The sequence below is a fragment of the Diceros bicornis genome, chromosome 7, assembly GCF_020826845.1.
Source record: "Diceros bicornis minor isolate mBicDic1 chromosome 7, mDicBic1.mat.cur, whole genome shotgun sequence".
NCBI classification, from domain to species: domain Eukaryota; kingdom Metazoa; phylum Chordata; class Mammalia; order Perissodactyla; family Rhinocerotidae; genus Diceros; species Diceros bicornis.
The window spans coordinates 38,075,102-38,091,650 of NC_080746.1; the positions used below are offsets into that span (position 1 = coordinate 38,075,102).

The following is a 16,549-nucleotide window of genomic DNA, read 5'->3' on the forward strand; positions in this document are numbered from 1 at the left end:
ATCTGATTTTTAGGAAATTTCCTGAGATCTTTTCTTTCTCAGCCATGAGTAACACAAATCAAGAATACATGTTTTAGGCTTTTTCTTAAAAATAAGTTCTTGGTGAGATACTTTAGTGATAACTTGCATTTTTAAAAAGTAGTGTAAAGGAGTAATTCCAGGAGGCCATCTCCAGAACCAGTAAAGCCTGGATTATGCCCAAAGGAAGGAAATAGCCCAGATACAAATGTCCAGAGAGCAGTAAGTTTATTTTGGAAAGCTGCCAGGTTAGTGTTCTTGTGTTCACAATCACCCGGGCCAAAGGTTGCATGTGATTCAGGACTTGACCAGTGGAAGTTCTTTAATTTTTAGTATAGAATATTTTCTCTTTTTAAGGAAAATGAGTTTGAATAGGTAAAGCACTTGCTGTCTTTGTGCCTACTGTATGGTTTAATTAAATCAGTGGATAGGATTAAAAACTATTGAGAGGTGATAAGGATAGGGAGTGATTTTATAAGCCTGCTTTCCGCAGGAAGTCAGGTTAAAAATAGAACTGTAAAAAAAGAAAAGATTGGTACAAGGTTATTAAAATTAAAGGGACTGGAGAAGATGCCCTCTTAATGAAAATAATAACCTCAATTCCCTTTCCTGTAGCTTTATTACACAGAACTAATTGTGCTTATTCCTCTTAATGTGTTTCTGTATATGTACCAATGTTGTCATCACTATAGACCACTAATGAGCCAGTTTCATAATTCTTCCCCTGCCCAAGTACATAGTACCCAGGACAGTAATTGCTGATGAATTTTCCTTCTTTCAAAGACTCTTACTAGATGTGTTTGACTCTTGGACTCTTTAAATACCTTTTAGTCTAGATTAAATAAAGGCAGGTGCTATGTTTTCAGTATAATAAAAATTAACTTTTAAGGTATGTTTTCATCTATATGCTTCAAAAAAGCCTAAATACTGATACTTGGAAAACTCTTCTTTCATTTTTATTTTTTAAAGTTAGGGTTTAGGTTTAGCAGAGTATAACAGAAAATCCAAACTAACTGTAGCTTAAAACAGAGATGATTTTATTCTTTCCCCCCATAAAAGGCCAGAGATAGTCAATACAGATCTGATATAGTGGATCTGAAGTATTGAGGACGCAGACTCTTTCTAACTTAATGTATCTTACGTTCCATTGTTACCTCATGAACCAAAATTGCTGTTGGAGCTCTAAGCATTGCATTTTCATTCTAGTTGAAAGTAACAAGGAAGGGAAGAAGAAAGGCATGTTCTCTCTCTTTAAAGGATGCTTTTTAAAGTCACATATAGTCTTTTAAGTTTACATCCAGTTGGCCCCATGGCCATAGGACATGGTCCCATGGCCATACCTAGCCACAAGGGAGGCTAGGGTGTGTAGTCTCTTCTGGGAGGGCTTGTGCTGAGCTAAACATTGGAGGTTCTGTCTCTAAGGAATAGGAGAGAATGGTTATTGGAGACAATCAAAAGCTTCTTCCGTGGTATACAAATGAATCATTTTAAAGCAAGGAAGACATTTTCCAGTTGAAGTCCACAACACTTCACTTAACGCCAGAGGCATTCTTAGATTTGCAAATGCAGTGACCAAAATAGAAAATACACTGAAAGAGAGAGATAATATATTGTAGCAGACCAAAAAGAGAACTGTATCTTGGAACTTTCTAAACTCTGAGTTTTTGAACTTTCTACTTTTTTTTGTATTTTCTTGGCCAGATTTTTATAATCCTAATCTAAGACCATAAAATAAAAGGGATACATTTAATAATTGCCAGATCATTAAGTGAAAGGCAAATAGAAATCAAAAGAAAAATGATCAACTGTGCTATTTCGTTTGAAGAGCTCAAGGAATTGCATGGTAAAGTTGTGGTGAGGAGGAGGATGGCCTCCATTGCTTACTTCTCTGCAGTTTGATGTTCATTTCCAAGACATGTGTCCGTGTGTTTTATCTCTCCCAGAATATTGCATCAGGTTCTCCTTAGGTCTTTTCTCTCATTTCGGTTCTAAAGGTTTGGACTCCATAAGGGAAATAAAGCGGACCATTTTGGGCCATGTTAGTTATGAATACTTTTGCCAATATTTTGTGTTTTTTTCCTTACATCTTTGACCTAAAATTTTGATTGAAAATTCAGAGAAATTGGTGTTTTATGCATTTTTATGTTACCTAACTTAAATATTAATACTTTAAGCGTGTAATGTCAAACATAAGTTGTTTAATCATTTGGGGTGGGTAGAGGAGGGTAGAGAAGTCTTCGCTGGATTGATACAGCATTATTCATTGTGCTCAGAGGGTTTAATAGGCATGAGTCACAAATATATCTCCTTCCTTAACAGCATTGCCTTTACTGGTAACAGCAAGTGAGCAGTTATTCAATTAGGACTTTGTTAGGAAGTTGTGCATCAGCAAAGGGGTAATAACTTTGGCTGATGATGGGCTAGTACAAGCCTTAATTTTCTTGAGCTGAGCGAAGATGCCCAGCAAAGGCCAAAAATAAAATTTTATGTGATACAAATGTCGTCTGTTACTGGTATTGGATAATATTCTTCCATTATAACCAAAGGCAGTACCTAAAAATATAAACACCTGAGATAGGCTTTGCTTTTGAAGTGATAGACAGTTGTTGTAGTAATAAATTAATAACAATCACATTAATAACAATAACAATCACAACAATGATATATAAATAATATATATAATAGCACTTAACATTTATTGAGTGCTTACTGTATGCTGGGCATGGTATTAAATTCCTGGTATGCATTTTTTCATGTAATCCTCATAATTACGTAAAATAACAGTATTATTGTGTTCATTTTACAGATGAGAAAACTGAAGATTAGGGAGAGCGGTTTGACTTTGGAACCCAAGTCTGTTTAGCTTCAGGGTCTATGTGCTGTAAAGAACTGATCATACCTGAAGATCTGGTGCCCCAGGTCCAGGCCAAAACGTGATAGTTAGAGGGCAGTCTCAGGGCAAGTTGATTGGGCGGTAGTGACAACGATATGAGGTTCCTTGACCGGCTGCACTGCTGAGCAGGAGGATAAGGTACACAATACATTAGTGAGTTCGGAGTGTCCATCTTTGGAGAGAGTTTTCTCTAGCTTTGAGTGTTTTTTTCCTTCGGACCGAAAACAGGATGATTTGTTTCTTTGCCTGTTGATTAAAAGGATAGTATCATTTTCATTCAAAAGAATAGTTTTACATTTTGAACATCAGATAAATTATGAAGCAAGTAAACCTGCCAAAGCCTCCTTCCGCCCCTCCCTCCCCCTCAGGCTTTACAGAATAATTTAGAATACTTTACTGTAGAGTTCCTTAAATATCTGAATTCCCCTAAGTTCCTTTGTGTTTGTTTACAGTTAATGTGTTAAGAGCCATTGACATTTGAAGATCATCAGAAGTGAAGATAAAACATCTCAAAAATTATAATGTAAGTGAATGGGAAAATGGAAATAAAAAATGGACAAAAGTTAATATTGCCAACAATATTTCTGGAATCCATGTATTACCCCAAATGAAATTTATGCATATGACTGACCACTAGCTTCAAATTTTAGTCCTAATTCCAAGTCCCAGTCCTTAAAATTCTGTGTTCTCTTCTACCTGGGGAAAATAGTCACTAGGTTTTAGTCATCAGTAATTTTCCATTAGAATTCTTTTGACTTCCATGTACTGTTTTTTTCCTTTTCCTCCATAGTACTTTGCAGTTTGATAAGGGCTCGTGTTATATTTAAAATTTGATGTGTGTAGATTCTGAGGTCTTCACTTGACAGCTGATGATGTATGTTTTACTCAGTTTTAATTTTACTACTGTTTTGTATGTTTCATAGCCAAAAATGTGACCAGTTATCTAGCTACCCTCCTCCCTTCCTCCCTTCTTTCCCTTCTTTCTTTACCCACTCGTTTCCTCCCCCCTTCCTTCCTTTGTCTCTATAAATACTTGTTTAACATCAACTGTGCCTGCACGTTATGCTAGATCCAGAATTCCTAAGACCTTGGTGCTGAGTTAGGTCATTTTTTTATACAGTTAGGGACATTAGAGATCATCTAGCTCGTGTTTCTCAAGTGTGGCTAAGGACCACCTGCATATTTCAGTCACCTGTGGTGCTTGGTGAACATTTAGCTTCTTAGGTTTAGGGTAGACATTCTGAATCACTGGGAGTGGGCCCAAGAATCTGCACGTAAAGTAAGAACCACCGATCCAAAGATTCTAGTGCAACTCTGTAAGTTTGCAGGTGAGGGAACAGACCTAGAGAAGTTTTATAACTTACCCAAAGGCACAGTAAGTGTTAGAAGGCCAGGAAAGGTTGATGATACTTCCTCCAAAGTCACAGAGCTATTTGGTGTCAGAAGTGATCTCCTGACTCCCAGTTCTAGACTTTACCAAGTCACGTCGTGATTTTTGTTGGGCCAGACAGCTTCACTGTGTATATATAAAATCATAAGTGATCCATCACTGTTCCTGAAAAAATAACCAAAAAAATAACTGAAAAACATGGACGGTTTGTTTCTTCATCTTTAGTCAGATATATGACTGATTCTGATTTTGAAATCACTGGGTGGGAAAAAAACCCTGGTAGTCCAGGTGGAGGAAAAAGACTTTTTTTCCCCCTGTGGTACTATCCCTACCTGGCCTTTGAGTTTTATGCTTCGGAAAAGGATCTGATTTCATTTTTGAATGATGGTAGCTCGCATAGTGCTTTGCAAATAGTAGCTGCTTGGTAAGCTGTAGTATGAACAGTTTCCTGTTAAAACTTTTTTTCCTTTGGATTCTGTGAGATACTGTTAGGAGTGGTTTTATTTGTTTTGTACAGAATCTGATGCTTTATATACCAAGCCAGAGACTTTAAATAATTGAAGTAATTTTATATTTATAATACTCCATTGTTGTAGTTGATAGTCACGGTATCTCTGAGGAACTGAAATACTCTAAAGTATTTTCTGAACTATAAGAATTTGAATTAATTTTAATATTGTGTATATTTTATATTGTATTGTGTATACTATATTGATAGTTACTGAACGGTAACCTTACATTAGTAAATGTAGTTATCCAATTTTTTGGGAATATTCTGTAATTCTCAAATTTACTAGTAAGTTTAACTATAAAATGCCATTACCCAGTTTTCTGGATATTTTGGGATGTGTTTTAATTGTAAGATTTTTAAAAAGTGACATTTTAAAATCACTTATTCACTTCTAATAAGTTTATTGTATTTTGTAATTATAGATTTTCTGTCTATTAAATATTTTCTGCTCTCTTTGTAACCACAATCTCAAAATCATAAATATACTAGCTCTAAAAAGGAACCTTATCTATTATGTCGTCTAACTCCTTCATTTTTTTATGTTGGGACACTAAAGTTAAGAGACGTGCCTAGGAGTGGAAGTTTTATGAATGTTAAAATACACTTATGAACAAACAGAATAACATTTATTGTATTTCTATAATAATATGTGTAAAATGCTTTGAAAATGGTAAATTGTCGTGCAAATGTAATGTATTATTATGATTACCACTAGGATGATAATATGTCTACTGAATTTCCTTATGATTTAATTGAAAATGTTTGCTATTGTTTAATTTAAAATCAGAAAGAAAAATACGTGTGCTTGTCACTTGGTCTGTTCTCTTATTCCGTGTGCTCCGATTTTACTGAGTCTCCTTAAAGCACATGGTATTAGGATAGATACTTTGCACGCTACTTACGTTTCTCTTTCACCACGCTAATCCAATCCAGATTGTCACTTTATACACTTAACACGTAATACTCAGGGTGATACTTCAGTATTGGAAGACTTCTGTCAGCAATTTTCTGTGGGAAAAAATGGTTAATAAATGAATAAGTGAATGAATGAATGTTCAGTATTATTCCTCAGTGTAATCAACGTAGGAGATAGTAATGTTAACACATTTTGCTGTAGTTTTTATAGTTACAGGCTGTTTCACCTACCTGATCTCGGTTGTTTCTCGTAACAACCTTGTGAAGTAGGTCCTCACTTGACAGATGGGTAACTGAGGCTCAGAGAAGTGACATGATTGTCCAGTGTCCCCTGCTTATAAGAACTGGAACTGGAACTTGGACTCTAAATGCCATGCTGTTTCCACCGTCCAACATAAATCGTAACATGGAAGTGTTGGAGTTTCATGGGTATGCATTTTCTATTTAAAAGAAATTCTAAATGTTGGAAAATCGATGACAGGTTCACCTTATCCAGCCAGCCTAATTATTCAGTGCGTACTTCTCTTTAGAAGTGTGACTCACTTCTGCTACTCGTTAAATACTTACAAGAGATGCAGGTATCTTTTGGATAAAAGACTCATTCTCAGCATGGCTACCAGTGTGTGCTGCCTAAAATTATTTGAACGTTTAAAAGAGTATCTGTTCTTTAGAAGTATATTGAACTATATAAACTCAAAAAATATGCTGTGTGATATGCTACAGCACAATGTAGTGAAAAGTCTTCATTCTCTCTTACTCCTGGGTTCTTTAGTTCTGATTCTACTTCTTAACTGTGAATCTGGATGAGTCGCTTGATTTCTCTGGACCTGCTTCCTTTATCTGGAAAAAGGGTAAAATGATCCCTGCAGCCCTATCTTTACAGCATTGTTGTGAGACCTAAATGTGATGATTGATCATGGTGACAATAATAAAAAAAAAAATAGCCAGCACCTATATAGTGTGTACCATGTGGTAGGCACTGTTTTGAGTATTTTACATATATTAATTCGATTTTCATAACAATCCTGTTAGATATAAGAATTATCATTATCCTCACTTTATAGATGAGGAAACTGAGCCACAGAGAGGTTAAGTAACTTCCTCAAGGTCATACAGGGTGGTAGAACCAGAATTTAGTACAAAGCAATTTAGCCCCAGAGTTGGTAATATATAAGGAAGATAATGTGTATGAGAGCACTTTGAAATTTGTAAAGGGCTATGCTACTGTTAAGTATTATTACTTAGAAAAATATATAAAAGGAGATCCATGGGGCTGACCCGGTGGTGCAAGTGGTTAAATTCGCACACTCTGCTGCAGCGGTCCGGGGTTCGCGGGTTTGGATCCCGGGCACGCACCAACGCGCCGCTTGTGAAGCCATGCTGTGACAGCATCCCATATAAAGTAGAGGAAGATGGGCACAGATGTTAGCTTAGTGCCAGTCTTCCTCAGCAAAAAGAGGAGGATTGGCATTGGATGTTAGCTCAGGGCTGATCTTCCTCATACCCACACACACACAAAATATATGTGTGTGTGTGTTTGTGTATGTGTGTGTGTATATATATATATATATATATAAAGGAGATTCGTTTTCCTTATCCTTATTACACAGATAAAGAAAAAAGACAAAAACAAGTGAGAAAAAGGTGTCTTTTATGATTTATGATTTTTAACAACTAACTAATCTAGTAAATACGAAACAGTATTCAAAATTATGGAGGTATAAATCACTGAATGATGCCAATACATTAGATTTTTAATTTAACCTTTCCAGGCTAGAAAGAGAAAGAGACGTTTAATGCTCTTCTTTTCCTATGGAATGTTTTAATTTAGTGACTGCAAAATGAAACAAAACACCTGTGTTAATTTCACTTATATGACTGAAGTTTGTGCAGAAAAGTTATATCTCATTATGCTGAAAAGGTAGTGACCAATTAGTAGTAATAATTAGTTTTACTCTTGTTTTGGAAAAACAAAAATATCTATCTAGACAGCCTGAAGAATGGATATGTGGCTCTCTGATTTTAATAATGAATTCAGGGGACCGGCCCAGTGGCGTAGTGGTTAAGTTCGCGCGCTCCACTTTGGCGACCCAGGGTTCACAGGTTCGGATCCAAGGTGGATCTATACCCCTCATCAAGCCTTGCTGTGGCAGTGTCCTGTGTATAAAGTAGAGGAAGCTTGGCACCTGTTAGCTCAGGGACGATCTTTCTCAAGCAAAAAGAGGAAGATTAGCAACAGATGTTAGCTCAGGGCCATTCTTCCTCACCAAAAATAAATAAATAAATAAATAAAAAATGAATTCAGATTTGCATGATGGAATGAGGAAATTACATGCGAGGTCATTTATCAAAGCATGAATTCCCCATGTGTTTTCTTTATTTGTCCAGGTAAAAGTGTATGTTGAGCAAGCAGTTACCGAATAGGTCAACTCTCCTCTTTTAGTGTTTCTGACCTTACACTTCAATTTGGGATGGAAGTGTTTGTTTCTAAAAGGAAATGCAATTTGAGAGTAGCGTGCTTTGAGCTCTAATAATCTTACCAGTTTTCAGTTTAGTATGACATTTTTCTCAGCTAAACTGGTATATAAAGACTTCTCGCCTGTAGGCTACTTAAGAAGCCATATACGTTTTGATTTCAGCTCTAGTCTGAGTTTGAATGAGGTGCTGCTGAGGGTGTTGGGACTCAGGGTCTCTCCTACTCTCTGATTCTTATCCGTCCCCCGTGAACACATTCATTTTGGCTAGAATACTTTGGCTTTTACCTGTTTTATTTATATTTCCAGATGAGATCTTTGAAGAAACAATACTCTGTAAGGAAAAAAAGACCTATGTAAACCATTTTCTGTACAACCTGGTTTTACAGACTTTCTGCTGCATTACCAAAGAATATGCCCTGACTTTTAGTTTGGGAAATGTAGTTGATAGACCTAAAAATAAAATAATACAGATTAAACTGTGTTCAAGGTCACGTGTACGTTAGAATCCTGGGATTTTCCAGACTAAGTGGCAACATGCACCAGCTGTCCCAGAGCTCAAATCCCCTTTGTTTTTCTGAAGAATACATAATGAAGTCTCATCTCTGTCAATCAGGTGCCATGATGATGAGATCATTTATGCCATCTCTTTAATACTGTGGGTTGGTTAATTTAAAAAAATTCAAGGTTCTGGTGTAGCATTTTTAAAAATAACTATAAGCTGTAAATTAATTTGTTTTGGGGAGTTCTATTTTGGATATCCTGCAAATCTTCTGACAATAAGTCTTTTGTGTCCCAAATGCTTTATACACACTGCAGGCCTTTTATTATTTTTTTAAATAAAATTTTCAACAGAGTGACTAATAGAGCATGAACAGTGCTTATGACACTGCTGTCCATTGTGTAAGTATTGACAGCAAAATTTGCGTTCCTAGAAAAGCTTGTTCACGGTCAGAATATAGAACACATTCTGTGATGTTCTTGGGCAAACATGCTATGTGTGTCCTTAGGACATTACTTACAAAGGAAGACTTCTTAAAAAGAACCTTTTCTTTCCATGGAATACTGAAGAAAAATAAAATTGGCAGTAGGAGTGAAGCGATTTAAATAAGGCAAGTGGTTTAATCTTATTGTGATGACTGTGGTCAGTAATGACTGGAAATAAAAGAAATGCAACCTCTCCCATGTCCTCTGGAGGCATTTGTTTACTGGAATATATGAAAAGATAGGTGACTTGTTTCCAGGTTGTTTTGAATTAAGAGTGTATAATGGCTGGTGTGTTTATCTGCATCTCTAATCTTCAGAAATACCTTTTCACTTTTGCTAGAAATGTTTTTATTGGATTTTGAAATATTAGATCAGAAGAAGTAAGAGGAATATGAATATATTTATGGTATCGGTTAGTGCTTGGATTGTATTTTTCTGTTGATTATTGCAAAATACCTCCAGGAGTTAGTGTGATTAACAATAAAGTAATGATAATTCCATTAGCAATCCAGCAAACCAGCAGAACCAGAGAGGGTCAATGCTTTGCTAATGGTTACACTGAAAAATACTAGTGATGGAATTGGTTTTGTTGTTGAAGCTTTGGGTCAGTCTTCTGCTTGAATCTATCAGAAATTACATAGGATGTGTGTATGCGTGTGCATGAGGGTGGGTATGTGTTATATATATATATTTAAAAAAATTTCCCCCCTGATATTTGTGCTTTGTATTAAGTGATTCATCGAGTAACTAACTTTTTTTAAGTTTAAAAGTTTGTACATTCAGTTATCTTAGTCAATTGGGGACATTTTATAGTATAGATCTAAGTGAAAAGTTCTTTTAAGGCCAAGTGCTTTGCTTCCTTTTAATTCAATTAGTGGATTTCTTCTTAAAAGGAGACCCTTATTTCTGATTTCATTCTATTTTCCTTTCTGAAGAAGATACTCTTGTATTTCCACAATGCTATTTGTTGAATACTTTCTACCAGTTAAGTATTTAGCACTAATTACTTTCTATAGATCATGCTTTTTGATCCTTATTACAGTTTTATAAGGTATTATTATCTTATTTTATAAAGAGAGAACTTAGATTAGGTCACTTGCCTGAATTATTATTTGCTAAGTGCTGAAACCAAGTCTCTCTGACCCTGAAGCTCATGTTTTCAGCCACTAAGCAGTTCTATGTCTGTTCTGTGCTTTGTGTTCTCTTCTGTGTGTCTGTTGCATCCATTATATGCCTTCATTTCCACACTGTACTATTATGAGATACTTAACATATCCAGCATCTTCATTAGACTGTAAGTCCCTTGAAGAAAATGAATCTGTTTCAACTCTGACCACAGTACATAATACATTGATGATGTCAGTAAATGTCTATGGAAGAGGGGAGGGTGTAAAAAAGGAGATTTAGGAAGTTCCTGCTCCCCAAATGGAGGGGAAGAGTGGGAAGAGCAGGAGGGAAGATGGCTAAGAGGCCTTTAGTTGGAGGTAGAGGTTCTTAGTCTCCATCCTTTCAATGAAGCTGAGGGCTGCTTTGAGGCGTGGAAATATTTAGAGGTGATAAGTGAACCCCTACTGTCTGGAGACAGATTTCTCTGCCTTTGCAGCATTAACAGGGATACTTGTAAGTTCAGTAGTATTTAGGTAAGAAGTACTTCTGTAGTACGTACCAAAATTCACTTGTTTTGACATAATTTTCCTAATTTGCAAGATTTTAGCTTAATTAATTTGCAGGAATAAATATAACAACGACAAAATCTCCTAACTCTCCTAACTCGAACAAAGAAAGAAAGATGGAGAGTACATTATCTTATTTAATGATACTATTTTGAAACGCATGTGGAGAGTAATTTGTATCGCCCTACCAATAATTATTTTCTATAACTGTTCACCTAAATGTTACACTTTGAAATAGTAGAACTTTTGAGACCAAAAGGGTAGAGCATGACTCTTAGGAATAGTGCAGCAAAGGAAAAAGACATTCTGTTATAATAACAGCAGACCAGTAAATGTGTGGGAATGACTAAGAGTCAGATGATGGGATTTCTGTTTTGATCCTGTGGTGGAAAGAAAACTGTGTCACTCTGGCTGAGATAGTGGCAGGGCTGTTAAAAAACAGAGTATGACTAGTGCTGTCCTGTATTATGCCTCTCTTACTCACTATAAACCTAAGTTCTGTTCCTTCATATGTATGTGTGTATGTGTATGTTCATTTGGTTATTTTGTGGAACCAGAAGTTAACATTTAAATAATATTGAGTTGATTCTTTTTAATTAAGACTAAAGAATAATATAGTTTAGGGTGGCATGAGGAATGGGTTAAAGAGAGGGGAATTCTGGTGAGAGTGACTTCCCATTTACAAGGGCCATGGCTCTGCAAATTTGGATAAACGCATTTGTGAATGTAAATTGTTTGCATGTTCATATAATCTTTAATTGCTCTTCCTAAGGGTTGATAATGAATCAGAATTTAGTACATTAGAGTATAATTGCAGTTTTATTCTAAGAGGTATTTTGAGTCTCTTGGGAAAAGGAGTCTAAATATGAATAAGTATAAGTATAAAGAATAATTGGTATTATTAATAAGTATTCCACAGTGCTGGTTATATTTTGATCCATTCTGTTGCTTTTGAGAAAATTTTCTCTCTATAACAATGTTTATTTCTAAAATGTGTGTTTTATTTATAATTTTTTGACGTAGCAAGCTTATCTGAATAAAGATATTAATGCTCTTGAGGGCAAGAATTGTTTTGCCTACCCTTGAGGTATTAAGATTGTTTTTGTTCCAAAGTACACTTACCTCTCCATTATTCTGAACCTTATTAATTACTTGCAGGTTATCCAGGGCTTGGGAATTTTCTTTTTGCTTATGGCTTAAATATTTGAACCTTGTCAGTGGTTTTTTTGTACCTCCATTAAAGGATTTATAATAACAGAAGGGAATCATGATTATAATTTAATTTTATTTCTTAATAACAACTCTGATTAAAAGTTTGAGCAGAAAAGTGCCCACACAAATTGAAAATGAGGAATAAAATTTCATGATGTGGCTTTGTGAGGGCCTTTCTGTGGGGAAAGTTTATGCAGTATAGCTAAGAAATGATGTTGATGGACAAGTCTTTGAATCACATTTCAAATGGGACAATCATTTATTTGTATGTGTACGTGTGTGTGTGAGAGGGGAGATTTGGGGGCATTTTGATTATCAAGAAGTGAAAAGGATATTAAAAATGATAAAATCCTGTTTAGCAGATATTTCCAGTATTTAGTACTGTAACTGTTCAATTCATTTGTAATCGTAGAATTTTATGTTCATTCTTAGAATCATAGAACCTTAGATTTGAACTTTAGACCGTCTTGTATAGCAACTCCACCCCTTAAGTCTTCCTTGTGACTTGAATGTCATCATATGACTTGAATGTCATCATTGAATTTAGTTCGTTGAATATCATTGAATGTCATCATTCACAAAGCCCTCGCTTCCTCAACACTTTGTGCACCAATTTGGAGATCACTTTCGTGATAAAAGAGGCCTTGGATATAGGAAATGACCCTTTTTGTAGCCTGTCAATTAAATGAAATATGGATAATGGAGAATGATTGCTTAGTTTGGAAACATAGTAGTGTTTCTCTTTTAGGCATACATTGGGAAAAATCTTTTTTTTTTGTGGTGGAGGGAGGTGGCATTTAGTGATTAAAGCAGATACTATGGAATGGCTGTAATTTAATTTGAATAGTAATACCACAATTCTTTTACTCTTGACTTTGAAATCTCTCTGTGAAACTGTTATGAAACTTAGGGCCATTTAAAAAAGTATGTTTGGACCATGAACCCATGAATCTTTATGTCATCTTTTCATTTGTTCTCCCAAATTCTATACAGTTTGGCTTTTGTCGAAAATGAGATGATGTGATTTTTTTGGACAGTTTGTGACTTTTCCACAAGTCTTTTATTCTTTGTAATGAGAGATTTGATCATCTCAAATATTTCTTTATTTAATGTCTTTCCCTATAAACCAATTAGCCCTGTAAATTATTTTAGTGTAAATAGATCTGGCCTACTATTTTATTGCTGTCATTTTTTTTTATGGAAGATTGGCTCTGAGCTAACATCTGTGCCAATCTTCCTCCTTTTTTCCTTTTGTCCTCCCAAAGCCCCAGTAGATAGTTGTATGTCATAGTTGTACATCCTTCTAGTTGCTCTATGTGGGATGCTGCCTCAGCATAGCTTGATGAGTAGTGCGTAGATCTGCGCCCAGGATCCAAACCGGCAAACCCCGAGCGCTCGAACTTAACCGCCATGCCACTGGGCTGGCCCTTGCTGTCATTTTTAGTATAATGGATATATTGTAAATGCTAATCTCTAAAGAGTTCTGATTTTTATTATTGGAAGTTTCCTTGGTAAATAAGCATTTATTGAGTTTGTGCATTTTATCAAACTAGAAAACATAAACTTGCTTGAAAACGTTAGCAAAGAACCAGTAAGATGTAGATAGGAATTAAAGATGAACGTGTTGAGGGGGGCATATATCCAGGCAGTCATCCAGGAGGAATGGAGTTAATCTAGAAAGTCTTCCTGAGAAGATGCCTTGTTTCTTAGATAGCCCCGTACATATTGGTTTCTTGCTTTAAACTTAAGTCTTTAAGGTTTTAACAGTAACTTCATTTTCCACATTGTACATTTTCAGTTGCAGGATGCTGGCCTCTTTCTTTCTTCCACTTTTATTTAGCAGTAATGTTTATATATAAAAGAATCTTACTGTGTAGACAGTATTTTCACTTGGTCTTTATAACTATCAAGTGAGATAAGAAGAGCAAGTATTTTTTTCCCTACTTTGCAATATGAGATTGAGCCTCTGAGAGGCTAAATGACTTTCCATGATTTATGAGACCTAATTTTTGTTTCTCTTCTCGTAGCTTAAACTTACATAACGTAATTGGAGTGGGAGAGCAGTTTATCTATGTGTAAGCATTTGCCAAAGTGTCCCTTGCTTCATATTGTGAAGATGGTTTTTAATATGGTTACATATAATAGTCCACTATTAAACACTTAACTGTAGACATCCTTTTTTGGTCATGAAGTAAAATAGTACACAGCATTTGCGATGAAAGCAGAAAGGAGGTATGTTTCCAACAATGATTTAATAATTGGAACCAGTTGCTAGAGGGGAAATATGAAATTTCCTTTTCTAGAGGTTATTTTTGCTTGTCTGGTTTTAAATAAATTGTATTAAATTTTCCCTGGCAGAGACTATTTGATTATGGGTAATTTAGCTCCTTGTTTCTTTAAGGGTCAAATTGGTAGAGTCTCATTTGTTTTAATTCCAGTCCCGTGTTTACTTCATTCTGATAAACTGGAGTTCTCTGGTGGCGGTAGGAGGTGTCCTGTTCCAGCCTCCATTAGGTAAAAATAATAGTTTACATTGTTTTGGTGTTTCTGTTTGTCAGGTAATGTGCTGAACTTTTTGCCTGCATTATTTTATTTGATCTTTGTAAGTATGTGCACTATTTCTGGCATATGGTAAGCGCTCAGTAAGTATTAACTAAGTGGAGGAGACAGAAGATAAGTAAAACAAAAAGTATATCAGATAGTGATAAGTGCTCTGGGAAAAATAAAGTGGGAAAGGGGATAGAGAATGAGGAGGTGAATTTGGAATTGTTTGCAATTTTAAATAAAATGGCCGGGGAAGGTCTCACTAAGAAGGCAACATTTGAGCAAGAACGCTGAAGGAAGTGAAGGAAAAAGGGGAATATTTAGGAGAAGAGAGTTAGAGATAACTGAAGATATAAAGATCCTGAAGTGGAAACTTGCCTGATGTGTTGGAGGAACAGCCAGAAGTCTTGTATGGTTATAGTGCAAGGGAGCAAAAGGGAGAATAGTAGAAGATGAGATCAAAGAGGTAAGGGTGGGGACAGATTGTGAAAGGCCTTTAGGGCATTTTAAGGATTTGGGCTTTTATTCTGAGTGAGATGGGAAGGTAGTGGAAGGTTTTTTGCTAAGGAGTGACTAAATCAGATGTTTCAAAAGGATCTCTCTGGCTGCTGTGTTAAGAACAGACTAGGATGTAGAAGCAAGGAGACTGGTTTATAGGCTATTGGAATCATCCAGGAGGGAGATTATAGTGGTAGCTGAAGAAGTAGAGAGAAGTGGTTGGATGCTGGACATGTTTTGAAGGTGCAACCATTAGGATTTCCTGACTGATTGAACCTATAGTGTAATAGAAGAGTCAAAGATGACTGCAAAGTTTTTGGCCCAAGAAGATGAGGAAGGATAGAATTACCATTTACTAAGGTGTTAGAGCTGGTTTCAGGAAGAAGAACAGTAGTTTGGTTTTGGGCATAGTAGCTGTCCATCTGGAGGTATTAAATAGGTTATTGGAATCTGGAATTCAAGAGAGAAGTCTGTGATAGCGCTATAAATTTGGGTTCATCAACTTAAAGATATTAAAGCTGTGAGACTGAATGAGGTTATTAAGGAGCAGAGGTGTACATAGAGAACATAAGAGATCTAAGGACTGAGAGTTCAGGGGCATTCCAAGGAGGTTAAGAAGATGAGAAAGAATCATTACAGGAGACCTGAGAGAGAGTGGCTAGTGGCTAGTGAGGTAGCCATAAGAGTATATAGTGTTTTGGAAGCCAAGGGTAGAAAGTGTTTCAAGGAGGAAGGATCAACTATGTCGGATGCTGCTGATAGATGAGGACTAAGTACTGGCAACTGAGTTTAGCAGATTGGAGGTTCTTGATGACTTTTAACATTTTCGTTGGCCTAATGGAACTGGGTTCAAGAGAGAATGAGAGGTGAGAAATTGGAAGCAGTGAGTTAAAATATGTGTTTCTATGCTGGTTGGAATGATTGAATAGAGAGGGAAAGTTTTATGATGCAGGAGCCAGAGGGAAGAATTGCTGGAGAGATTTTCTTGCGAAGATGAGAGGAGGTGGAAGTTAGTGGAGGAGCTGGCTTTAGATGGGAGTATGTACTATTTTTCCACAGTAAGAGAAAGGAAGGCAGAGTACATATGCACAGATGCACATAGGTTGTGATTGGGGAAGCCTGTGGAAGATCTTCTTTGATTACTTCTATATTTTTCAGTGCTATGGGAATCTAGATCACCTACTAAAATTCAGGAGGAGAGGGTGGTAGAGGGTGAAGAAAGAAAAGACGTATGAATTAGTTGTCTAGAAGAATGGGAGAGTATATGGACTAGGGAAATGTATGATTGCTGGGCAGTATTAAGGACTTGGTTGAGGTAAATGATCATGAATTCAGAGTGAGTCCAGGCTGTATGGTTGTGTATTTTTCTCTAGACTAATTCAGCTGTATGGGTGCAGGTCTGGAGTAGGCAGAGAGTGGCTTAACTAGCATTTG

At 36.1% G+C, this 16,549-nt stretch overlaps 1 protein-coding gene across 3 annotated transcripts in view; it reads left to right on the plus strand.

The window, feature by feature from the left end:
• Positions 1-16,549, plus strand: part of MTMR2 (myotubularin related protein 2) — a 106,176-nt gene that overhangs the window by 5,651 nt on the left and 83,976 nt on the right. The window contains exon 1 of one of the 3 annotated variants that reach the window (XM_058545368.1): positions 6,139-6,156. The exons of the other annotated variants lie outside the window; for them this stretch is intronic. The gene's annotated coding sequence lies outside the window, so the exon portion shown is untranslated. Of the gene's footprint in view, positions 1-6,138; positions 6,157-16,549 lie in introns of those variants that run through there. 3 annotated transcript variants of the gene reach the window in all.